This window comes from Phragmites australis, chromosome 5 (genome assembly GCF_958298935.1).
Source record: "Phragmites australis chromosome 5, lpPhrAust1.1, whole genome shotgun sequence".
Classification (NCBI taxonomy): Eukaryota; Viridiplantae; Streptophyta; class Magnoliopsida; order Poales; family Poaceae; genus Phragmites; species Phragmites australis.
In genome coordinates this window covers 35,292,480-35,302,637 of record NC_084925.1, presented here as the reverse complement: position 1 = coordinate 35,302,637, position 10,158 = coordinate 35,292,480, and the positions used below count along the sequence as shown (strand labels likewise).

At 39.5% G+C, this 10,158-nt stretch overlaps 1 pseudogene; it reads left to right on the top strand.

Annotated features, from left to right (window-relative positions):
* The first annotated feature begins 3,747 nt into the window (after window positions 1–3,747).
* LOC133919417 (kinesin-like protein KIN-7C) lies at window positions 3,748–9,627 on the top strand (annotated as a pseudogene).
* Window positions 9,628–10,158: the final 531 nt, after the last annotated feature.

Here is a 10,158-nt window from a genome sequence, read left to right as displayed (position 1 = left end):
TCCTTTTTGATATTGTTGATAAAGTGGGAGAAGTTTAATAACTAAAGTATTATCAAGATACAAGATATATAGGAATGTCGTAGTTGACAAATGGGGAGAAGAAGAAGATACATGGAGCAACATAAGGCTATAAATATCACCACTCAGTCATTTGAAGATGTGACATGCTGCTAGAGTTCAAAGAAACTCATATACACTTGAGAAGACATCCAAACCACCAAAGTACTTAAAGTAATCATCTAAGATAATTAAGTACAAGATTAGTGTGTGATTAGTGCTTATAGGCCTAGAGAGAGTATTGCTAGGTGATGGCTGTCTAGAGAGTAGATCAAGGAGTGATCCTAACTTGTACTGAGAGGTACGTCAGTACCTTCGAGTCTTGGTGACTTGTCGGCATCCTGGATTTGGTGGCTCAAGCTTGTTGACCCTCTGACTTGGTGTAGAGCGGCGGCAAGATATGTGCATGGGGACACAGAGACCCTTGCCTTGGTGCATCAAGCTCCGAAGTGATCAAAGCGGCAAGTGACCGGAAGAGAGACTAGTGGTGAGACCTTGCCTTGATGACTTGGTGGCTCATCCAACTTGACACCTCGCCTTGATGGCTTAGTGACTCAAGAGTTATGATCGAGTGCCAATCGAGAGTATATCCTTGGTGGAGCTCCAACATGAATTAGGGGTGATATTCATACCATCGATACTACGGGGTAAAAATCCCTTATACTGAGTTTGTCTCTCTACCTTATTTATATTTTTGTATTTACTTTCTTGTAATTTAGCTTGCTAGAGTTGGTTGTACTCCTCTTGAGCGGTATAGTAGGTACACTAGATAAATCTAGAGCATATTTATAGCCTAATCACACACTAATCTTCAAATGAATTAAGCACTTTGGTGAAAATAAATTGACAATGATATCAATTGAAGACTTTAAGCATTGCATAACTCCAGGGACGTATTGATTTCTCTATGATACTACAAAAGATACATCTAGCAACATATGTTAATATCAAAATCACAACCAATATGATATACTCCTCCTAAATGTGTACATACAAGTGTTGAAAGCTTGCAAGATATATGCACTTATTATTAATAAAAATGAGAATAGTACCTTATAGATTGGTTCATGGCATATAAAAGATACCAATTGTAAAACTAGTGTTATGAAAGAAACTTACAACTAATAAACCATATATGTTGCTCATAAAAAAGAGAGAAATACAATCAAACTACAATATGAAACCTACACTTGGCATTATAATAAATTGAAATAAGCACATGCAATCTTAGACAAAGCAAATGAATTCATCAATTTAGAGAATTTAGCATCTAGTATCTTTGCCTTATTTATCTTTGGATGGGGATTGGGTATATAATAATCATGATCTTTATCAATACGCCCAATCTTGTGTACTTGTTTTCTTCGATTGAATCTTCGCTTCATCTTGTAAACCAAGTCTTCAAATCTCCATAGTCGCATCGGGGCTCCAAGGCTTCTTTAGAACCCAAACCAATTGTGGTCCTTTATGTTAATGATGACTTTCTTTGTACCTAAATGGGTTGGTCCCACCTCCAAGTATTTTTTTTCCAATCATGTGTGTAATCACCTTACCATTGTTCTTCTTCTTGAGCTTGTAGTGGTTGCTTTTGGTCTTGATCTTGTAGTTAGGCTTGATGTAGATATTTGAGGTCTTGCATGAGAGGTTTATGATTTTTTTTTCTCCTTAATTCTTTTCTTGACTTGTTTGCATTGGAAGATATTGTGGCCTTCTTGATGATATTTGAAGTATGTCATGGTGGATCCCCCGAAAGCTTTTTCACCATGGTAACATGGTTATCTTGAGGAGGTTGAATATAGTTCTTGTCCTTTAATCTTACCAAGTTATTCTTGAGTTTTTCCATTTCTTGCTTGAGCTTATCATTTTCTTGTTCAATAAGATCATCATATGTTTCTATAACAACATTCTTAACATATATCTCATTGGAAATGGGTGAGCTAGATAGATCAATTAAATCATCGCAAGAAGTGTAATCATCTATCTTAGTATTGAAATTAAATAGAGTGGTAGATTGCTCTAAAGGAGCTTTAGATTGAGATTCAATGCACTCAAATTTTATCTAAGCTCTTCATGCTCCTTGTTTGGCAAATTGAGCATGTCTCCACACCCAGTTGCGAGACTATCATCCCTGCCTGCTGGGTCGTCCTGTAGCATTAATTGCTAGGGGATGAGTCACTGGACCACTGCGCCAGCCATAACTTCGCTTGTTAAAAGGAGCTGCTTGAGAAAGAAAAATATTTGAGTTAATAGCATTAAATAAGATTAGACTAGTTAAGTGAATACCTTCTCTAGATTAGTCATGGGGTTTTCTTTCACGATCAGAAGATTAGTCACACAAACCATAACAGATGTGCACGTTAAAATCAACTTTTACTTAATATATCTAGTACTAACAAACCATTACTAATATGAACCTACCGAACTAGAGGTCCTATTCTTTACATGATCCAGGCGGCCGCTGTAGCAACGTTTTAACGAGCATACTGCAGAGGTGAGTTTGGACCAATAGATTTAGAAGTGAACGGTTCAGGTTGTGCGCAGGTGCAATACTTGTTCTTTGGGTCCAGCTACTGCGTTATCGCTAGGTGCCTAATTTGCAAATGAAAGGTGCTCTAATTTGCATCTAAAAGGGAAGGGTTCATCTTTGAAGGAGCACAAACCATAGGATCGGCATGCAAGAACACCAAACAAGAAAAAAAAAACTGAATAAACAAGTCTGTAGACAGGCTTGTTAACGACTATGGACTTGTGGGCGCCGAATCGCCGATAAAAGCTCGTTCTATACCTTAGTGTGTGCTAAATAGGATGTCAGTATTCTAATTATTGATAAGTGGCTAGTTAATAATTAGAGTGTTGATTGCCATTTTTTTTTCAATTTTCTCATTTTAAATTATATTTTTGCATTCTTCCAATTAAATAATATTATATCTAAAAAATCACTGAAGGCCAAGTCGAAGACAATAGAATCAAGGGAAAAATGCAAAATCCCACAAAAGTCACTTAAATTTTGATTCCCTCCGAAAGTTGTTTTGTTAAAAAAAAACTCCTAAAAATTTGACTTTATTGCAAAACCCCCTCAAAAATTAAAAAATAAAAAATCATAAAAAAATTCCAAAAAAACTAGAGACAATTCTATTTTTTTTAAAAATAATATCTTTGAATCATATTTCATGGAGAGGAAGTTTGAAAAAAAGGAAAAATGTGCAGCTCATTTATTAACTCATATTATTTTAACTTTGTCATGTCTACCATTATTTTTCCTACACAAATAATTGTTAAGTAAACTAATAAAAGTGATTTCACTAATTTTAGAAGTGTTATGGATTAGTTATGAATTAATCTATCTGTAATATATTTACTCAATTCTGCACGTTACAATAACTATTTCAAGATTTCATGTATTTTTAGAAGACAGAGGATCATGTAAGAAGATTAAAAAAAATTAGTTTTATGATTTTGAGATTAGTAAATAATTAACTATGCATTTAACTCGAATTAATAAATAAGTTGCACGTTTTTTTTCCAAACTTCCTCTCCATAAAATATGATGCAAAGGATATTATTTTTGAAAACAAATTTTATAAAAAATCTTAAAATTGTCTCTAGTTTTTTTAGAATTTTTTATGTTATTTTTTATTTTTAAAAATTTTTAGGATGTTTTTCAACCAAACCAAACCTTCAGAGATTTTTTTTCAACAACACAAGATCGTCGTGGGCAGCACCCGCTCTCGCACGCGGTGAGGCGCCGCTCTCGGAGTGCTCTCCTACCCAGAGCACCCCGCGTTTCCCTCAAATTTTCCCCAGGAACCACAGGTAGCACTCCAATCATGGCCGTCGCCGCCGAGTTCAGCCGCTCCGTCACCGGGAGAAGAGCGGCGTATTTGACTTCCGAGGCCAACCGTCTTCGCCCAATCCCGGTAATCTCCCGCTCCCTTGCTGCTATTGCTTGAGCACCACCGGCTACCAGAGAGGAGTTGCTGTGTTTCGTGGCGGTTCATGATGCGATCCTAGTGGGGGTTGAGGGGGCGGGTACCATTTTGGTTGTTAGGTTTGGGGGATTGTATCACCTTTCACACATATTTGTTACCTATGAATTCTCCAGGCAGGAGGATGGCTAGGACGCTGCCATGAGCAGCTGCGAGGTCAGGGTAGTGATAGATTAGGACTAATCGGGTGGTTCTCCAGTAGAATCATCTGCCTATCGGACGTGCTAACCACTGCCATAATTATGCCCGGAATTTAGGGTCCACAGAAATACTTGCCTTCTCCTCCACCAACTGCTGCTGCTGCATAGCCTTGCCCTGCACTCAAATCCACTGGAGTAGGACGGATTCGTGCGTCTCGCCTGTCTAACTTCTCAGGGTTGCTCTTCGCTTGGGTTTTATATGCTTTGCTTGTTGCTCGTGTCTTATGATGGTGCAATTTTGGCAGGCAGTGTAGGAGAGGAAGGGTAGGAGGAGGGGGGACTTAGTGGGAGAGCAATGGGGGCTATTGGGGGTGATGAGTTGGTGCAGTGGGATAAAGTAGCTGGACCTGAGGTGGTCAATGGCAGCGGAGGAGGCGCGGGGAAGCTGGACAGGATACAGATGCTGGTGAGACTGAGGCCGCTGAGCGAGAAGGAGATTGCAAGGGGGGAGCCTGCGGAGTGGGAATGCATCAATGACACCACCGTCATGTTCCGGAGCACCTTCCCGGACCGACCCACTGTCCCGACTGCATACACATTTGGTCAGTGCACCGTGCCCCCTTCTTTTGATGCAATTGTTGCAGTTGGCCATTGATTTGTGGTTCTATATGCTTAAACTTAACTAATCCAAATTGTATTCGGGAAATTTGTAGTCTCTTTTATTGTAACCCAGTGGTTCTTGGCATAATGCCCAAGTCTGAACCAGTATATCCCTTAAAAAAATTTATGTGTATTTGTCGTATTACATTTTTGGTTCTTAGAGTTGGATTACCACCAGATAACACTACAACAGATATTAGATCGCCATCTTTTGTTGTTGACATATTGTTGAAGCATTTTGATGTACTCAATTCTATTCGAGTAACTCAGATGATCAGGGGTGACTTTGGTAGTTTCAGTGGCATTTCTATATCATTTTTTATTTTCGTAAAGAATGTTTGTATAATATTAAAGTGGTGAAGAAAGTCCATTAATCCTGGTAGCGAACATGAAATCTAGGATTGAAGAGGACTTTTTTTATTGCCTGACATTTTCTGTATAAATTTGGTACGACACACCATCCTAGATCTTCGGATTCTTTCTTTCGGGCATCATCTAATATGAAATAACCTCACCCAATCCTAGCACATGCATGCTAGGTCCTGCATTTTCCTCTCTATGAATAAGCTTATCCTGGCAGCTATACATAGTGTACAGTTGCTAGTTACTATTATTCTAAGTTGACGTCATATGTTCCATTTCTTTTTGCTCACATCTATCATTGTTAATGCAAATGTTCTAATTGCAGATAGGGTATTTCATTCTGACTGCTGTACCAAAGAAGTCTATGAGGAAGGGGTTAAGGAAGTTGCTCTCTCTGTAATTAGTGGCATTTAACTGTGAGTATAAAGCCATACAAGCAAGCATATGACTATTTCTCAAATGTCAAAACATTTGTACTAAATTGGAGCTTGTTTTCTCTGACAGCAAGTATTTTTGCATATGGACAAACAAGTAGTGGAAAGACATATACCATGACTGGAGTAACAGAACATATTGTAGCAGACATATATGATTACATTAACAATGTAATTAAATCCTCATCCACAGGTTCTGTGGTCTACTTTTTTGGTTGCAGTTATAAACTAAGTCCTCAAAAGACACTTCTTTCAGAATTACTGCCTAAGAAGCATGCCTTTTCTTTTTTCCAGCATGAGGAGAGAGCATTTGTTCTGAAGTTCTGCGCAATTGAAATATATAATGAAGTTGTAAGGGATCTTCTGAGTGCAGAAAACACGCTTCTTAGACTCTGGGATGATGCAGAGGTGAAAGAGAAGGGTTCCTTATTAGCCTTGTACATTTTTATTCTGCTATATCTGCACTTGTTGATGGTTCAGTGCTATTTGTTCTACAGAAGGGCACCTATGTGGAGAACCTTACAGAGGTTGTGTCAAGGGACTGGAACCACCTCAAAGGGCTTATTTCTGTGTGTGAAGGTGCTATATTGATTACTTATCGTGTCTTGCATTATTTGTAGTTGGTGCTTATCTGTAATATATGCTTGCAACAGCTCAAAGAAGGACAGGGGAGACCTTTCTGAACGAAAAAAGCTCCAGATCTCATCAAATACTCAGATTGGTTTGCCCTTTACTTGTTTACATTCATCAGTTGCATGGAAGTATGCTATTTCCTGACATCTATATTAATTAATTCAGACTGTTGAAAGTTCTGCTCGGGAGTTCCTAGGGAAGGACAAGTCGACTACACTTGTCGCTAGTGCGGTAAGAACATCCAGCAAATATTTTGTGGTATTTTTGTTGCATGGAAATAAGTGTAAGCACCATTTATTCCCATGCAGAACTTTGTTGATCTGGCAGGAAGTGAGCGTGCATCTCAGGCGTTGTCTGCTGGCACGAGGCTAAAGAAGGTTGTCATATTAATAGAAGTTTGCTTGCCCTTGGCACTGTCATTAGAAAACTAAGGTTACAATCTTTACTCGCATCACATTTATTCTATTCACATGTTATGAGAACTTGCTTCTTTAATTTTGTATGGATGCTTTATTGGTGATTAAAATTTAGGTTGGTCATTTTATTTATGCAGCATGGGGAGTAATGCACACATACCGTACAGAGATTCCAAGCTCACACGCATATTACAACCATCTTTGGGAGGTAATGCAAGAACTGCCATTATCTGTACACTGAGCCCAGCCACTAGCCATATTGAGCAATCAAGAAATACCCTGTTATTTGGTAGTTGTGCGAAGGAAGTAGTTACAAATGCTCAGGTCAATGTGGTCATGTCTGATAAAGCACTAGTTAAGCATTTGCAAAAAGAAGTTGCTAGATTGGAGGGTGAGTTGCGGCATCCAGCTTCACGTTCCAATCGCGAAGCATTAGTAAAGGAAAAGGACAACTAAATCAGAAAGGTAATGTCTTCTTCTGACCTTTTGTCTATACCTTTCTGCTCTTTGTTCACAGTTGATACATGGAAATTTACTGAAAACCACTGTCTTTGTGCATGACTTATATTTTGAATTTTTTATTAAGCCATTTTCATCATGTTGAGTTTCAGTGCTCAGCACGGTCCCTTTTTTTTTTCTTCTGAAATCCGTTTTCACTTTCGTGCCCATGATATTTTATGTCCTGGCCCCTTCGCAGATGGAGAAAGAAATAAAAGAGCTCAAGTCACGACGTGATTTGGCTCGGTCTAGGTTGCAGAATTTGCTGCAGACTGTTGGGGACCACCCAAAGAACTCGGTATACATACATCCATGACTTCTACTTATTGGCGCTATTCATCTTCTTGTTTCTTTACAGATGCATTTGTTTTGTTTATATACTTAGGGCTCAGGGAAGTGTTCAGCCCGAAGTCCTCCATCAATTGGAATGCCCCCAGGCATCAGCTGGGATGATAGTTTTCAGATCTCTCATGATGATTCAGATCTTTATAAGGAAGTGAGATGCATTGAGACCAGTGGAACAGGAGGAAATGAACAGTTGGATATGTCAGCTGGTGAAAGCAGTAGCCCGCAAGGTTCAAACATGAATTATATTTTGCATGGTAACTAGGCTCCTTGGTGAATCTCCCATCACGTCGGAGCAGCATTTGGAGAATATCAGAAGGCCTTTTGTCAGTCTTGGCAGAGACCTAGGATCTTCTACACGCAACTCTTCAGGCACTAGAGTAATTAGTAGAAGCAGGAGCTGTAGATCACTAACAGGTTCTACTATGTTTGATGGTATGGAGGTGGATGATGACGCCCCACTGCATAGAAGTTTGGTGGGTTTCCCAGGTAGACCTGAAGGGTACCGTAGAAGGGGTTCTGCACTAGATACTGATGCAGAAAGCGAGACTCTTTCAAGAGGAGGATCCGTACTTTCTGATGTTAGCACTTCAAAAGGTGCAACCAAGACAAATGGTGCATGCGATGCAGAATTTACCGGTATTCGTGAATTTGTTGCTGAACTGAAAGAGATGGCTCAGATTCATTATCAGAAACAGTTACTTGGTCAGGTACGAAATTATCTGATTACCGTGAATAGCATTCATGCTCTTGTCAGTAAAGCTCAATTAATTCTTATCTCAAAAGAAATTTTGGGATAAATTATGATAAAAAAAATTGTTGCTAACTTCAGTTTTGAATTGTACATTATGCCCATTAGGGGTGAAAGTACAGTTCTGTTCTTTCTTCAGTTGATAATTTTTACCAACTTTTAAAAGTGGCATTTAGATTTTTTATTTATTTATAGAGTGCTAGCTCAAACTGAACACCAAGCCTATACTATTAATCTGAAGCTGAAATATTTTTCTTCTTCTATCAGCTCAGTTTGTTAATCCATGTTTCAGAATGCAAACGGGGAATATGAAGACGGCACCATAAAGAGCATAGGGTTGGGCCCGATTTTAGACGCTTCACAGTCACCTTCTCACTGGCCATTGGAATTCGAGAAGAAACAGCAAGGGATCATCCAGCTTTGGCATGCATGCAGTATTTCCTTGGTCCACAGGACCAACTTTTTCTTGCTATTCAAGGGAGATCAGGCTGACGCAATCTACATGGAAGTGGAGCTTCGGAGGCTATCATTCCTTAGAGATACTTACTCTCGTGGAAGCACCCCTAGGAATGTGGTAGTGGGCAGCTTGAACTCTTCCCCGGTTGCGAGGTGAGTAACACAGTACTCATTTCTTCCCTTCCCCTTCCCCTTCCCCTTCCCCCTTTCCTTGATGATGGACACAAACACCCCTTAGAACGACACATAATCCATTGTTCCGCTTCGTGCAGCGCCAAGAAGCTGCAACGCGAACGGGAAATGCTCGCAAGGCAAATGCAGAAGTGGCTCACAGCGGAGGAAAGAGAGCACCTGTACATCAAGTGGGGCATTTCACTGGACTCCAAGAAGAGGAAGCTGCAGGTTGCCCGCCGCCTCTGGACCGAGACCAAAGACCTGGAGCATGTCAGGGAGAGCGCCTCCCTGGTGGCCAAGCTGATCGGGCTCCTGGAGCCGGGGCAGGTCCTCAGGGAGATGTTTGGGCTCAGCTTTGCGCCACAGCAGCCGCCACCGGCCCGGCGGCGATCCTCCAACGGCTGGAGATTTGGGATCCCTTCATTCGGCTGATTGGATCATCGACTCCGCACTGACCAAAAAGATGTAACTTTCCTCTTTCTTTTACCTGTAGGATTTTAGGAACATTCACCAGGCCCTTCGATTGTACTCTTCTGCTACCGGTGGCTGGCTTCGTGCATGCTTTTTCTGCCTAGCCGCCGCCGGCTCGGCCTCCATTGCTAACGACATTACCGTACGACCGTAATTCCGGCCGTTGTATAACGTTAACGTGTGATGCAATGCTAAATTCATCATGCCATCTTGCGGAAGGCTCCGGTGAGCTTACCCCGTACAGGTTTGCGTGTGTTCAGTTGAAAAAAAAAACTGGCCATCTTGAGGAAGGCTCTTTTGCGTGTCGAAGACCGTGTCTCGAAATCTTTAAAAAAAATTATAGAGTGAATTGTATAAAACTACAAGTATTATATCTATAAGTATTATAAATAGTAACATGATTTTTAGAGAAACATAAAACCATCTTTTAGATTATTCTAATTAAAATAAGCTTTTGTGTAAATTAGTACACAATATCTATATAAAATTTGAACTAAAATTCTTCAGAAAAACTACTTTTATAACTCCTAATAATTGTTAGGGCTTCAAATAAAATCATAAAAATATGAAAAAACTCATTAATATTTTTCTTATATGATGGATTAATTTTTAAAATTATTTTCAGATCTAAATTATATGGTGAAAAAATGAGCACTTTTGTAATGCTCTATTTATATAATTACAAAGGAACTCACTTTTTCACCATATAACCTAGGGTTGAAAATAATTTTATATATTATTTCATCATATAAGAATAATATTAGTAAATTTTCT